Source organism: Oncorhynchus mykiss, chromosome 5 (genome assembly GCF_057628025.1).
Source record: "Oncorhynchus mykiss isolate SJ-2025 chromosome 5, ASM5762802v1, whole genome shotgun sequence".
Classification (NCBI taxonomy): domain Eukaryota; kingdom Metazoa; phylum Chordata; class Actinopteri; order Salmoniformes; family Salmonidae; genus Oncorhynchus; species Oncorhynchus mykiss.
In genome coordinates, this window is record NC_143026.1 from 61,358,519 (window position 1) to 61,372,088 (window position 13,570).

Below are 13,570 nucleotides of genomic sequence, written 5' to 3' on the forward strand. Positions count from 1 at the left end.
GCTTTGTTTCCCTAAAACGTCTCATGGATGATTTGAAATGTTCCAAGAAATGCTGAAAAAATAAATAGGAATATTTTTTAACTTATTCAAAGATTTAGGTGGCATTTGACTTATTTCTGGTTCAAGACGACGGGTATTGAAGACGGAATTGTGTGAATTGAAGAAGGGATTGTCTGTGATTTAAGGAGAAGCCCTACAGTGTACTGGCCACTACCGGTACCATGCAGTAGATTTAAAATGACTGGAAACCACTTAAATTCAACTGGATCCCATTCTCATGCACTCAAGTTATTGCAAACTCACTACTGTAGAACAACATTAAGTAGGAGTTTGTTTACGATAAAAAATCCTTTGTTCTGTTAGCCATCTCATTAGAAATATTTTAGAATGTTGACGTTTAACTATGGTAGTCTTCCTATACACAGACGACACTCTGTGCGTAGGGCCCCGCGGCCATTAGGGGGCCCCCCACCAAAAACAAAGAAAACATCTAAGTCTCAATTTACTGTAGAATGGGTGCAATTTCAAAATTTGGTAGCGCATCAGCAGTTTTTCTCTTGTGTCAGTGTCAGTCACTGACAGTCACTCAATTAGTCCATGTTCACTAACAGTTTATAAGATTTCTTAGGTAATTAAGTCTAGCCGGCTATCTAAACCTCATCTACTGGGCACGTCCCCAGGAGCCCTAACCTCCAGGGAGACTCCGACCCCCAGGGAGCCTCCATTGATTTTGTTAGTCACCCAAGTATCGTATGAACATGGCATAAGTGTATGAACACTACACATGTCACTATAATAACATATTACAGTATATCGTTATGGCTCTTCCAATAAGACCGGAGAAGTCTGGTGCTAGAGTGGAGGTCAGAGTGGATACGGGAGCATTTAAAAAAAAAAATATTTTGAAAGCGTGTTTAAATGCTACTATTTAGACATTCTAATGAGACCATGTTGGTGTTTGACTTGTCGTCAACCGGGTCATTATTAGTTACGTTGGCCAGGCCTTTCTTGGACTGCTCCGTTGATAATTGTGGCCAAGGCTGAGCTTAACCTAAAGTTGACTGGGAAATAAGGATCATGTTGACCAAGCCTGTGCTGGAACTGTTAGACTGGTCCATAAGTAGTGTTGGGCCAACATAGAGAAAAAACTCTGGATGCCTACTATGAGCCTTATAGAAGCAGCAGGCCACAACCAGGGTGGCATTGGTATAATTATTGGCTACTAATTAAGCAGACACAGTTATCAGACTCCTATAATCCAGGCTTACAGTTCAAATGGAAACTGCTCTTTTGACACTCTAAGCTGCTCTGAAACATTTTTTTATCCCCTCCTCATGCTCTGTTGAATCAAATTGAGTGAGATACTGGGGCGAGCTCTCCTTCAGTGCATGGCTTTAGAAAGGTAATGTGATATTTGAATATGAACAAGTTCCTTTTAGGCTCTCATTAGCCAATTATCCTGTGCGTTTTTTTGTTGTTGTCTGTGATGCAGTTAACTCAAAATGGAAGGAGGAAGTTGATCTGAGGGCTAACCGTGAGGTGATGCTCCGGAGTAGTGATAGGTCAGAAAGATATACCCTTCCAACTTCAGTAGGATTTTGAAACTGAATTGTTAACACCGAGTGAACTGAGAGTCAGCTACTGGATTTCCAGGTGTTTTTCTTTTACAAAAGTACCAGGTGAACCCAATCAAAGCTAACCTGGCCTTTGGTTACTGGCATGTGTGATTGTTAATGAGGATGAGAGCCAGTTGATAGTGAAGGCTTCCTGCCCCAGTGCCATTGTTTACATCAGTTAGCTACACTCTGAGGACACATGCTACAGGCTGGACACAGTTACACAATTAAAAAAATATATATATATATTTCACCTTTATTTAACCAGGTAGGCTAGTTGAGAACAAGTTCTCATTTGCAACTGCAAACTGCAAACATTTTAAAAGTGAATTTAAAATAACAATAATGAGGCTAAATAGAGGGGTTACCGGTACCGAGTCAATGTGAGGGGGTACAGGTTAGTCGAGATAAATTGAGGTAATGTGTACATGTAGGTAGGGGAAAAGGGACTATGCATAGATTTTGCCATGGGGCGGAGAGAAAATGTAGCAATTTTCTAATCAATGGGGGCCCCCTGGAGGTCAGGGGCCCTGGGCTCCTTGTGTATTCTACTAATGTAACTCGGGGCCCTAGTGGCCATAAGCGACCGTTTATGCCTGGAGCCGGCCCTGTGCACCCAAGTGGTAGGGAGGAACAGCAATTCAATTATGAAACAAGGGATCAAGGCCAGCCTTTAACTTACTTTTTTCTGATTGATGTTAGACATGTTTGTCAGGTACGGGACCCTCTATGTAGAGTTCCTTCTAGAACCCCTACCTAGAACCCTATGAATCATTCTTCCTAGAACCCTCTGCAGTTCCACCAGCCTTATTAGCCTTTAAAATATAACTCTAAATATGACAATACGTTACATATATCACAGGTCCTTTGTTTGAGGGCCTAGTTAAGCTCCTGATTTACAGGCCATATCAGGCCTGCATGTCACATTATGCTGGCCTACAAAGTGATGTGTAATTCCTATTGGAATATAGCCAGATTTCTGACTATTGGAATTTTGAATCACCTTCAACCTGCATTCAGAATGATTGCCATGGCATGGAAGATTGACAACCTAAACCATCTAAACTGGAACAAGATTCAATTTGTTTAGAAACATGCATGTCATTTATCTTTGTGTAACATAGGATCAGTCAATCAATGTACATGCAAAAAAAAAGAAAAAAAAAGATTGAAACAAACAATTCTAAAAATCCACCTGCTGTAGAGTATACTGAGAAATATGTTCATGATGGGTGTGGTTTTTAGAGTTTTACTCTTCACAGAGTAACAATTATACAGTTACACTCACTTCTGGTTCTTAACACAAACACTTGGGTTTTACACCACAGTGTTAATTTACCTCTTTACAGACATAATTTAACTCCTGAATCAACTCCAGAAATGTTACACTGAGAAATCAACATTAGGTAACACAGGCCAATTTACTGTGTACATATATTGCCAAATATACAGTGCCTTTGGAAAGTATTCAGACCCCTTCACTTTTTCACATTTTACATTACAGCTTTATTCTAATATTGATTAAATCGTTTCCCCCCACATTAATCTACATACAATACCCCATAATGACAAAGCAAAAAGAGGTTTTAAGAAATGTTTGCTAATCTAACATTTTAAAAAAGATCACATTTACATAAGTATTCAGACCCTTTACTCAGTACTTTGTTGAAGCACCTTTAGCAACGATTACAGCATTGAGTCTTCTTGGGTATGATGCTACAAGCTTGGCACACCTGTGTGTGGGGGAGTTTCTCATATCCTTCTCTGCAGATCCTCTTAAGTCCTGTCAGGTTGGCTGGGGCGCGTCACTGCACAGCTATTTTCAGGTCTCTCCAGAGATGTTCGATCGGGTTCAAGTCCGGGCTCTGGCTGGGCCACTCAAGGACATTCAGAGACTTGTCCCAAAGCCACTACTGTGTTGTATTGATTTTGTGCTTAGGGTCGTTGTCCTGTTGGAAGCTGAACCTTCGCACCAGTCTGAGGTCCTGAGCGCTCTGGAGCAGGTTTTCATCAAGGATCTCTATACTTTGCTCCGTTCATCTTTCCCTCGATCCTAACCAGTCTCCCAGTCACTGCCGTTGAAAAACATCCCCACAGCATGATGCTGCCACCTCCATGCTTCACCATAAGGATAGTGCCAGGTTTCCTCCAGATGTGAAGCTTGGCATTCAGGCCAAAGAGTTCAGTCTTGGTTATATCAGACCAGAGAGTCTTGTTTCTCATGGTCTAATAGTCTTTAAGTGCCTTTTGGCAAACTCCAAACGGGCTGTCGTGCCTTTTACTGAGGAGTGGCTTACGTCTGGCCACTCTACCACAAAAGCCTGATTGGTGGAGTGCTGTAGAGATGGTTGTCCTTCTGGAAGGTTCTCCGATCTCCACAGAGGAACTCTAGAGCTCTGTCAGAGTGACCATCGGGTTCTTGGTCACCTCCCTGACCAAGGCCCTTCTTCCTCGATTGCTCAGATTGGCCGGGTGGCCAGCTCTAAGAAGAGTCTTGGTGGTTCCAAACTGCTTCCTTTTAAGAATGATGGAGGCTACTGTGTTTCTGAGGACCTTCAATTCTGAAGACATTTTTTGGTACCCTTCCCCAGATCTGTGCCTTGACACAATCCTGTATCGGAGCTCTACGAACAATTCCTTCGACCTCCTTGCTTGGTTTTTGCTCTGACAGGCATTGTCAACTGTGGGGCCTTAAATAGACATATGTGTGCCTTTCCAAATCATGTCTAATCAATTGAATTTACCACAGGTGGACTCCAAGTTGTAGAAACATGTCAAGGATGATCAATGGAAACGGGATGCACCTGAGCTCAATTTCGAGTCTCATAGCAAAGGGTCTGAATACTTATGTAAATAAGGTATTTCAATTTTTTATTTAAAAAAATATGCAAAACATTCTAAAGACCTGCTTTTGCTTTGTCATCATGGGGTGTTGTGTGTAGATTGCAAAAAATATATATTTAATCCATTTTAGAATAACGCTGTAACGTAACAAAATGTGGAAAAAAGTCAAGGGGTCTAAGTACTTTCCAAAGGCCCTGTACATGTATGTACAGTTTAAAACGTTCTCATATCTTTTTGAACTCTGGAGGGTTAATGCTTGTACTCTGAGGCACTATTTAAAAATTTGTAAAAGCTTATTCAGATTCAAGAGTTCTGTGTATAACCCATCTTGCCTTCTAAAGAATCAACCTATGGTTCTTAGGTTGAACTCTTTCCCTTACAAAGAACCCTTGTCTTCCAAAAAGGGTTCTTCAGATGAAAACGGTTATTGGTAGAACCCTATCCCTCTGCGAATAATCTTTTCGGAAGTTACATTTTTATTTTCAGAACTTAGGTGAAAGTCATCAGCAAGTGTATTCTTTCTACTAATGTTGAATATGCTCAGTTGAGGTACATGTTGTAGTTATATGCTTTTCCAACAGGTCATTTTTTATATTTTTTATATATCTTACGTTGGGGTAAATTTAAATAGATTGTCACATTACACATTTTCTAAGACTCTTGGAACGATATGCAAAATCCCACAGATAGAAAGAAATGATTCATTAAAAACCGACTGCACAAAGAATGTTATTATTAAAGACCAAAACCCACGTCCTATGACCTATATTATGCCTTGAGAGATTAAGAAAGATGGAGTGCTCTTGCCGTGATTTTGATCGTTGTGTGTGTGTGTGTGTGTGTTTACTGATCTGGGCCTGCATGCCTAATCCCCCCAGTGGGTCCTGTAATCTCGGGCCATAAAGCCGGTCCAGAAGGAACTGATCAGACCAGCACCATCATAACGGACCCTCTATTCTCTAGTGCACTTCTTGGTCAGGATTTGTTGTCAGGACATTGAGATTGAGCCTTGGTGAACTAGCGTTCTAAGACATGCAGATTTGTCCTATGAGTGATCCTAGATCAGATTTTATTGGACTGCGGAGGCCCAGTAACGGCCTCATAAATCTGTTCTGCAACTCAAGGGTTGTGTATTTGAGTCCTGTATGGGCAAACGTGTATATACTGAAGTGTCTAAAAGACTGTAATATCATCCCCAGCAGCTCTCATGAGTTGAACACTAACTAACACTAACACTTAATTTGACACCCAGCGCCATAATACGCTATGGTACGGTCATAACCCTGTCAATGTCATAACTGCTGACATAACATGTCATAATGTGGTCATAACAGTGTCATGACAAATTCAGACCTGTTGTAACATATATTGCATTATTTTAATGCTAGTTATAACATTTACATGAGCCTACTTGTCAACAGTATGTTAATGTTATATAATCTTTTCTGAAATTGACCGTGTTATATTATCATTGTAATTGAGCACACATTTATATGTCAGACATACTCTTACCCCAATGCTCTCTTTCTGATGACTGCGATTACCCTGAAGAAGGCACAGTGATGCCGAAACGTTGGTAAATACCCAAGAAATTACTGGGAGTTCATATATGGAGGGTGCGACTTTCTTCATTTTGATAGTTTAGAGTTTATTCGCCGTCAGCACCTCCACACAAACTATTTTTTTCTGGGCCTCCCAACGCTCATGTTTTTTAATCTGGGATGAATGTAGGAACAGATTTCAGCGGCAGGACAAGACGCCCTCTTTGTGAGTCATGACTGACATAAGGGCATGTACCTGATAGGTCTATCTGGCTTATATGATTATGTCATAATGCTTCTTTGATAGTGTCACAAAGTGTATTTTCTATAAGTTATTTAAAACATGATGGGAAAAAAACATGTCTGTAAACAACAACAATAGCAAAAGACTTAAGAAACAAACTTTCAAACAAAAGGAAACTTCTTGGCAGGAAAAAAAAAACACATTTGAATAAATGTCGGTTTTTACACTCTTATGTAGATGTCATAACAAGCCATAAAATATGGCAATATGTCACAACAGATGTAAATATATGGGTCATGACAGTGTTATGACCATATTATGTCAGGTTATGTCAGCTATTATGACATGGTTATGGCCGTGTCACAATGTGTTATGACGCTGGATTTCAAGTTGCCTAACACTCTGAAGGTCTGTGTCTGGTGTCTGTAAAGATTTGTGGACAGAAAAGTTGAGCAAGGTCCTTCAAATATCTACATTATTTCACTGCTTTTGACTGACATATGTAATTACAGGACAGCTTTCAAATGTACATGAAGATAAGAGGTGTCACTCTTCCTTGAAATAGGCAAAGGAGGAAGGGCTCCCTTGCAAAATCAATGTTGGTCTCAATGGGACTTCCTGCTTAAATAAAGGTTAAATTAAAATAAAATCAAATGGAATATGACATGGCCTGCTCCTGGAGCAACCTATAACTGGTTTAATTCTGTTAACGCTACAGGCATAATTAGTGCTGGTGTTTTTGTCCTCTCATAAGTGACTCCCTTTAGAGGCTTTAAGGTAATAGTTCCATAAGTGGAATGTAGACTTTCATCAAGGCCCAGAGTTCTCTCTGGTCAGGTCATGTGGTCAGCAGTGACTTATAGCTCATGATGATAATAATGATCCTACAATAGTACTACTGTGGCAAATGCCTCAACACAGCACTCTACACTTGGAGACTAGTATCAATGGGTAAATAGATAATGACTTGAAGAGCTAGCTACTTACTGTACTTGTTGATTTGGGTGATTTGTGAGTAGAGGGTAATGGCCAGTGTTTGATAGATAGGGTCAAAGCCTGGAAACAAAGAGTCAGGAGAGATTAAGGGGGTGTGGGTCAAGAGGGGTCAGAAGCTATTAAGGAGGGTCAGACAGTCTGGGAACCGGAGGAGGAAGAGGCACCTGAGTGACAAAGTGAAGCACCTAAGCAGCAGATTAAATGCCAAAGTACGTCAGTCTTTTCCAGGGCAGCCCATGCTTACTGAAGTTAAAGAGTATTAGATTAAGTGCTAAAGACGGATTGTTATCCCCATACATTTAGGCTCCAGTCGCGGTGGAAACAGCCATAGGCTCTTTCCTCTGCATGGCGCTAGAGAGCATCCTGACTCCTGCAGCGTGAAGGGAAACGGTCGCCGGCCATATCCACAAAGGCCCGGCGTGGGTGCATGCTTTTTTGTTCTGGCCAAGAAGTAACACATCTAATTCAATAAACTAATCAAAGTATTTACTTAATATAGATTCATTTAATCAGACGTGACACTGCTTGGAGGCGGGGAAAAGCTTGCACTCACCGACCCTTTTGCGGATAAGTCCTGCATCAGTGGGAGTTAATAGCTGCTACGGTAGTATTACACCATGTTGCAGGTATTAAAGAATGTGGAATGCTCCATTTTTGATGGTTTGATGAAGGGACAAGCCGGATTTAGATAGGTGGTGCTTGACTTACAGTATACACTTTAAGTGGATATGTGACTTAATGCTCAACAGTGACGTAGCATTTAGCCTCTTGATGTTTCACAGCACAGTTTACCTCTCTGTCCTAAGGCCAACACACAGTCTATATTGTTGTGATTAAGACATTATTATAAACAATATGGCATGGCCCAGTTGATAGAGCATGGCGGTTGCAATTCCAGGATTGTGGGTATGATCCCTGCGGGGGCCACCCATATGAGAATGTTTGCACGCATTACTAATTTGGTTAAAAGTGTCAGCTAAATGGCATATATTATATTTAGCATATTTTCAATGAGCCTCCCACAAGAAATTGCTTACTGCCCATGACATCTATAAGGAGGCGGAATTGTACACCAGACAACAAAGATTTGTGATTTCATTAGATACAGTACTGTACACTGACAAACAACCATCTGTGGAGTAACATGGGGATGTTTCTAAGCCTAGATGTTTACTGCTTGCTCATTAGACCAGTTTAATTTAATTTACATTTAGGCAGAGACTGGTCTGGGCGGATGAGGTATCCTATGTCAGCGAAGGTTAAATGGGTCAGACAACAAGCAACCGTTACGTGTTTATCTTGTATTTATCTCCTGACTCCTGTTATGCAACCATACTATATACTGAACATAAATATAAATGCAACATGTAAAGTGTTGGTCCCATACCCACAAAAAGCTTATTTCTCTAAAATGTTGGTCACAAATTTGTTTACGTCCCTAGTGAGCATTTCTCATTTGCCAAGATAATCCATCTAACAAGTGTGGCATATCAAGAAGCTGATTAAGCAGCATGATCATTACACAGGTGCGCCTTGTGCTGGGGACAATAAAAGGCCACTCTAAAATGTGCAGTTTTGTCACACAACACAATCCCACAGATGTCTCAAGTTTTGAGGGAGCGTGCAATTGGCATGCTGACTGCAGGAATGTCCACCAGAGCTGTTGTCAGAGAATTGAATGTTCATTTCTCTACCACAGACCATGTGTAACCACTACAGTCCAGGACCTCCACATCCAGATTTTTCACCTGCGGGATTGTCCGAGACCAGCCACCAGGACAGCCGATGAAACGGAGGAGTATTTCTGTCTGTGGGGAAAAACTCATTCTGATTGGCTGGGCCTGGCTCCCCAGTGGGTGGGCCTTGCTCCCAAGTGGGTGGCCCTATGCCCATCCATGGCTGCGCCCCTGCCCAGTCATGTGAAATCTATAGAACCAATTTACTGTTGTCCTTGTATAAACTGTAACTCGGTAAAGTCGTTGAAATTGTTGCATGTTGCATTTATATATATTATTTTAGCCCTTTTTCTCACCAATTTCATGGTATCCAATTGTTTTTAGTAGCTACTATCTTGTCTCATCGCTACAACTCCCGTACGGGCTCGGCAGAGACGAAGGTTGAAAGTCATACGTCCTCCGATACACAACCCAACCCAGCCGCACTGCTTCTTAACACAGCGCCATCCAACCCGGAAGCCAGCTGCACCAATGTGTCGGAGGAAACACCGTGCACCTGGCGCGCACTGCGCCCGGCCCGCCTCAGGAGTCGCTGGTGCGCGATGAGACAAGGATTTCCCTACCGGCCAAACCCTCCCTAACCCGGCGACGCTAGGCCAATTGTGCAACGCCCCACGGACCTCCCGGTCGTGGCCGGTTACGACAGAGCCTGGGCGCGAACCCAGAGTCTCTGGTGGCACAGCTGGCGCTGCAGTACAGCCCCCCAACTGAAATAATCAGTTGCTTAAATTAGATCATTAACATTGGCAATCCATTTCCCTTACACACTATTGACCAATAGGAAGAAGTGAAATGGATTTGTAAATATTTTAAAAAAGGTAAAGTGAATTCATTTTTTGAAGTTTTAGCTAGTTTTCAACTTCCCTAGGCTGTTGTAATTTCCTACAAACAATTGTTTTATTTGTTTGCTGATTATTTAGCAACCTCCAAAATCTCCTCGCTAGCATTTTCAGAAAATGCAGCAATGCTAATAGAAATGGATTCTATCAGTTAGCGTTGCAACATGGTGAAAGAGCTCTCCATTCCGCACCGCTGATTTGGAACCACTATTAGTATCTAGGGTAGGACCCTAGATGTTCTTATGTTCTTACCCACCCATATGATGTACAGGAAATGGTTGAGGGAATTTGACCGATGGTCAAGGGACTGCAGATAAACTTGCAGTTCAGCAGTCCCTGTTCAAATACATTTGAAGAATTTCATTCCAAAACGCTATATATCCATTTTCAGAAATGTTGGTAAATGAGCTTTTATTGTTTAAAGAAATTATGAAAGAGATTGGTGTGTTTTTTCACTGTCTAATCATGGCATGGGGCTGTTCAATGACAGACATGTATTTGTTTAAAATCATTTGATAGTTTAAATTCAGAGAGACAAATAATAATGTTTTTTTGCAAAATGCTATATATCCACCTCACTCAGTAGTACTGCTAGGCTTTACACAGTCAAATGTAACAAACAAGTGGCTGACTGTACAAATCACACCTATCAGTGGCAGTACGCCCAGACCATGTTTTGAGAACGAACGACCGTGTTTTGAGAAACAAACTAAAGATATCTCAGTTTCAGCTTAGAGAGGAGAAGCCTCGTGAGTTGTTGGTCTGTCACATGTTATGAAACAGTATTGGTCGATCACATGAAGGAAACAAAACGGTAATGATTAATTAATTATGCCAAATCATGCAAATATAACTTGTCTGTGTATAGCCGTATATAAGACAACTTCTGCGTCTGCCCAGGCAGAGCTTCTGATTGACATGTGTGCTATGGTGCATTGAGTTGGTTGGAACTTCTCCGGCACGCTGACAATAAACAATGAATAATTTAAGATTGACTTTGAGTGTCCCTGTGTAAGAATTTCCACGACAATACATGTGTGACTGCAATATACACTGCTCAAAAAAATAAAGGGAACACTTAAACAACACAATGTAACTCCAAGTCAATCACACTTCTGTGAAATCAAACTGTCCACTTAGGAAGCAACACTGATTTAAAATACATTTCACATGCTGTTGTGCAAATGGAATTGGAAATGTGGAAATGTGGAAATTATAGGCAATTAACAAGACACCCCCAATAAAGGAGTGGTTCTGCAGGTGGTGACCACAGACCACTTCTCAGTTCGTATGCTTCCTGGCTGATGTTTTGGTCACTTTTGAATGATGGCGGTGCTTTCACTCTAGTGGTAGCATGAGACAGAGTCTACAACCCACACCAGTGGCTCAGGTAGTGCAGCTCATCCAGGATGGCACATCAATGCGAGCTGTGGCAAGAAGGTTTGCTGTGTCTGTCAGCGTAGTGTCCAGAGCATGGAAGCGCTACCAGGAGACAGTCCAGTACTTCAGGAGACGTGGAGGAGTCCGTAGGAGGGCAACAACCCAGCAGCAGGACCGCTACCTCCGCCTTTGTGCAAGGAGGAGCAGGAGGAGCACTGCCAGAGCCCTGCAAAATTACTTCCAGCAGGCCACAAATGTGCATGTGTCTGCTCAAACGGTGAGTAACAGACTCCATGAGGGTGGTATGAGGGCCCGACGTCCACAGGTGGGGGTTGTGCTTACAGCCCAACACCGTGCAGGACGTTTGGCATTTGCCAGAGAACACCAAGATTGGCAAATTCACCACTGGCGCCCTGTGCTCTTCACAGATGAAAGCAGGTTCACACTGAGCACATGTGACAGTCTGGAGACGCCATGGAGAACGTTCTGCTGCCTGCAACATCCTCCAGCATGACCGGTTTGGCGGTGGGTCAGTCATGGTGTGGGGTGGCATTTCTTTGGGGGGCCGCACAGCCCTCCATGTGCTCGCCAGAGGTAGCCTGACTGCCATTAGGTACCGAGATGAGATCCTCAGACCCCTTGTGAGGCCATATGCTGGTGCGGTTGGCCCTGGGTTCCTCCTAATGCAAGACAATGCTAGACCTCATGTGGCTGGAGTGTGTCAGCAGTTCCTGCAAGAGGAAGGCATTGATGCTATGGACTGGCCCGCCCGTTCCCCAGACCTGAATCCAATTGAGCACATTTGGGACATCATGTCTCACTCCATCCACCAACGCCACGTTGCACCAGAGACTGTCCAGGAGTTGGCGGATGCTTTAGTCCAGGTCTGGGAGGAGATCCCTCAGGAGACCATCCGCCACCTCATCAGGAGCATGCCCAGACGTTGTAGGGAGATCATACAGGCACGTGGAGGCCACACACACTACTGAGCCTCATTTGGACTTGTTTTAAGGACATTACATCAAAGTTGGATCAGCCTGTAGTGTGGTTTTCCACTTTAATTTTGAGTGTGACTCCAAATCCAGACCTCCATGGGTTGATAAATTTGATTTCCATTGATAATTTTTGTGTGGTTTTGTTGTCAGCACATTCAACTATGTAAAGAAAAAAGTATTTAATAAGAATATTTTATTCATTCAGATCTGGGATGTGTTATTTTAGTGTTCCCTTTATTTTTTTGAGCAGTGTATTTTTTAAACAAATTCGATATATAACTCAATATGAGATCTGTTTGTAAACATTTACATTTGACATTTTAGTCATTTAGCAGATGCACTTATCCAGAGCATTAAGACAGCAAGGGGTGACAACCACATATCACAGTCAAATATACAAAAATATTGCAAAAAATCTAATTTTCATACACATCGCAAATCTATAATGAAAAATCTGAGAACAGTAAACACAATATATATACAAAAGAATGGTCCGTACTGAAGAGCTCAGTAACTTTCGACGTGGCACCGTCATAGGATGCCACCTTTCCAAAAAGTCTGTTTGTCAAATGTCTGCCCTGCTAGAGCTGCCCCGGTCAACTGTAAGTGCTGTTATTGTGAAAGGGAATTGTCTAGGAGCAACAACGGGTCAGCCGGGAAGTGGTAGCCCACACAAACTCACAGAATGGCAACACCGAGTGCTGAAGCGTGTAGCATGTAAAAGTAATCTGTCCTCAGTTGCAACACTCACTACCGAGTTCCAAACTGTCTCTGGAAGCAACGTCAGCACAATAAATGTTTGTCAGGAGCTTCATAAAATTAATTTCCATGGCCCAGCAGCTGCACACAACCCTAAGATCACCATGAGCAATGAAAAAAAACGATAACAAATAAATAAATAATGCAAGACAAATAGGGCAGCTCTGCTTCTAGCTCCTAAGCAATTCTTCTTCACAGGCATTTCGCTACACCCGCAATAACGTCTGTTAAACGTGTATGTGACAACATTTTATTTGAATTTGTAATGCTTGCCGCCATTGGACTCTGGAGCAGTGGAAACACATTCTCTGGAGTGATGAGTCACAATTCACCATCTGGCAGTCCGACAGATGAATCTGGGTTTGGCAGAAGTCAGGAGAACGCTACCTGCCCCAATGCATAGCAACAGTTTGGGGAAGGCCCTTTGCTGTTTCAGCATGACAATGCCCACGTGCACAAAGCGAGGTCCATACAGAAATGGTTTGTCGAGATCGGTGTGGAAGAACTTGACCGGCTTGCACGTAGCCCTGACCTCAACCTTGAACATCTTTGGGATGAATTGGAACACTGACTGCGAGCCAGGCCTAATCACCCAATATCAGTTCCAACATCTAGTGGAA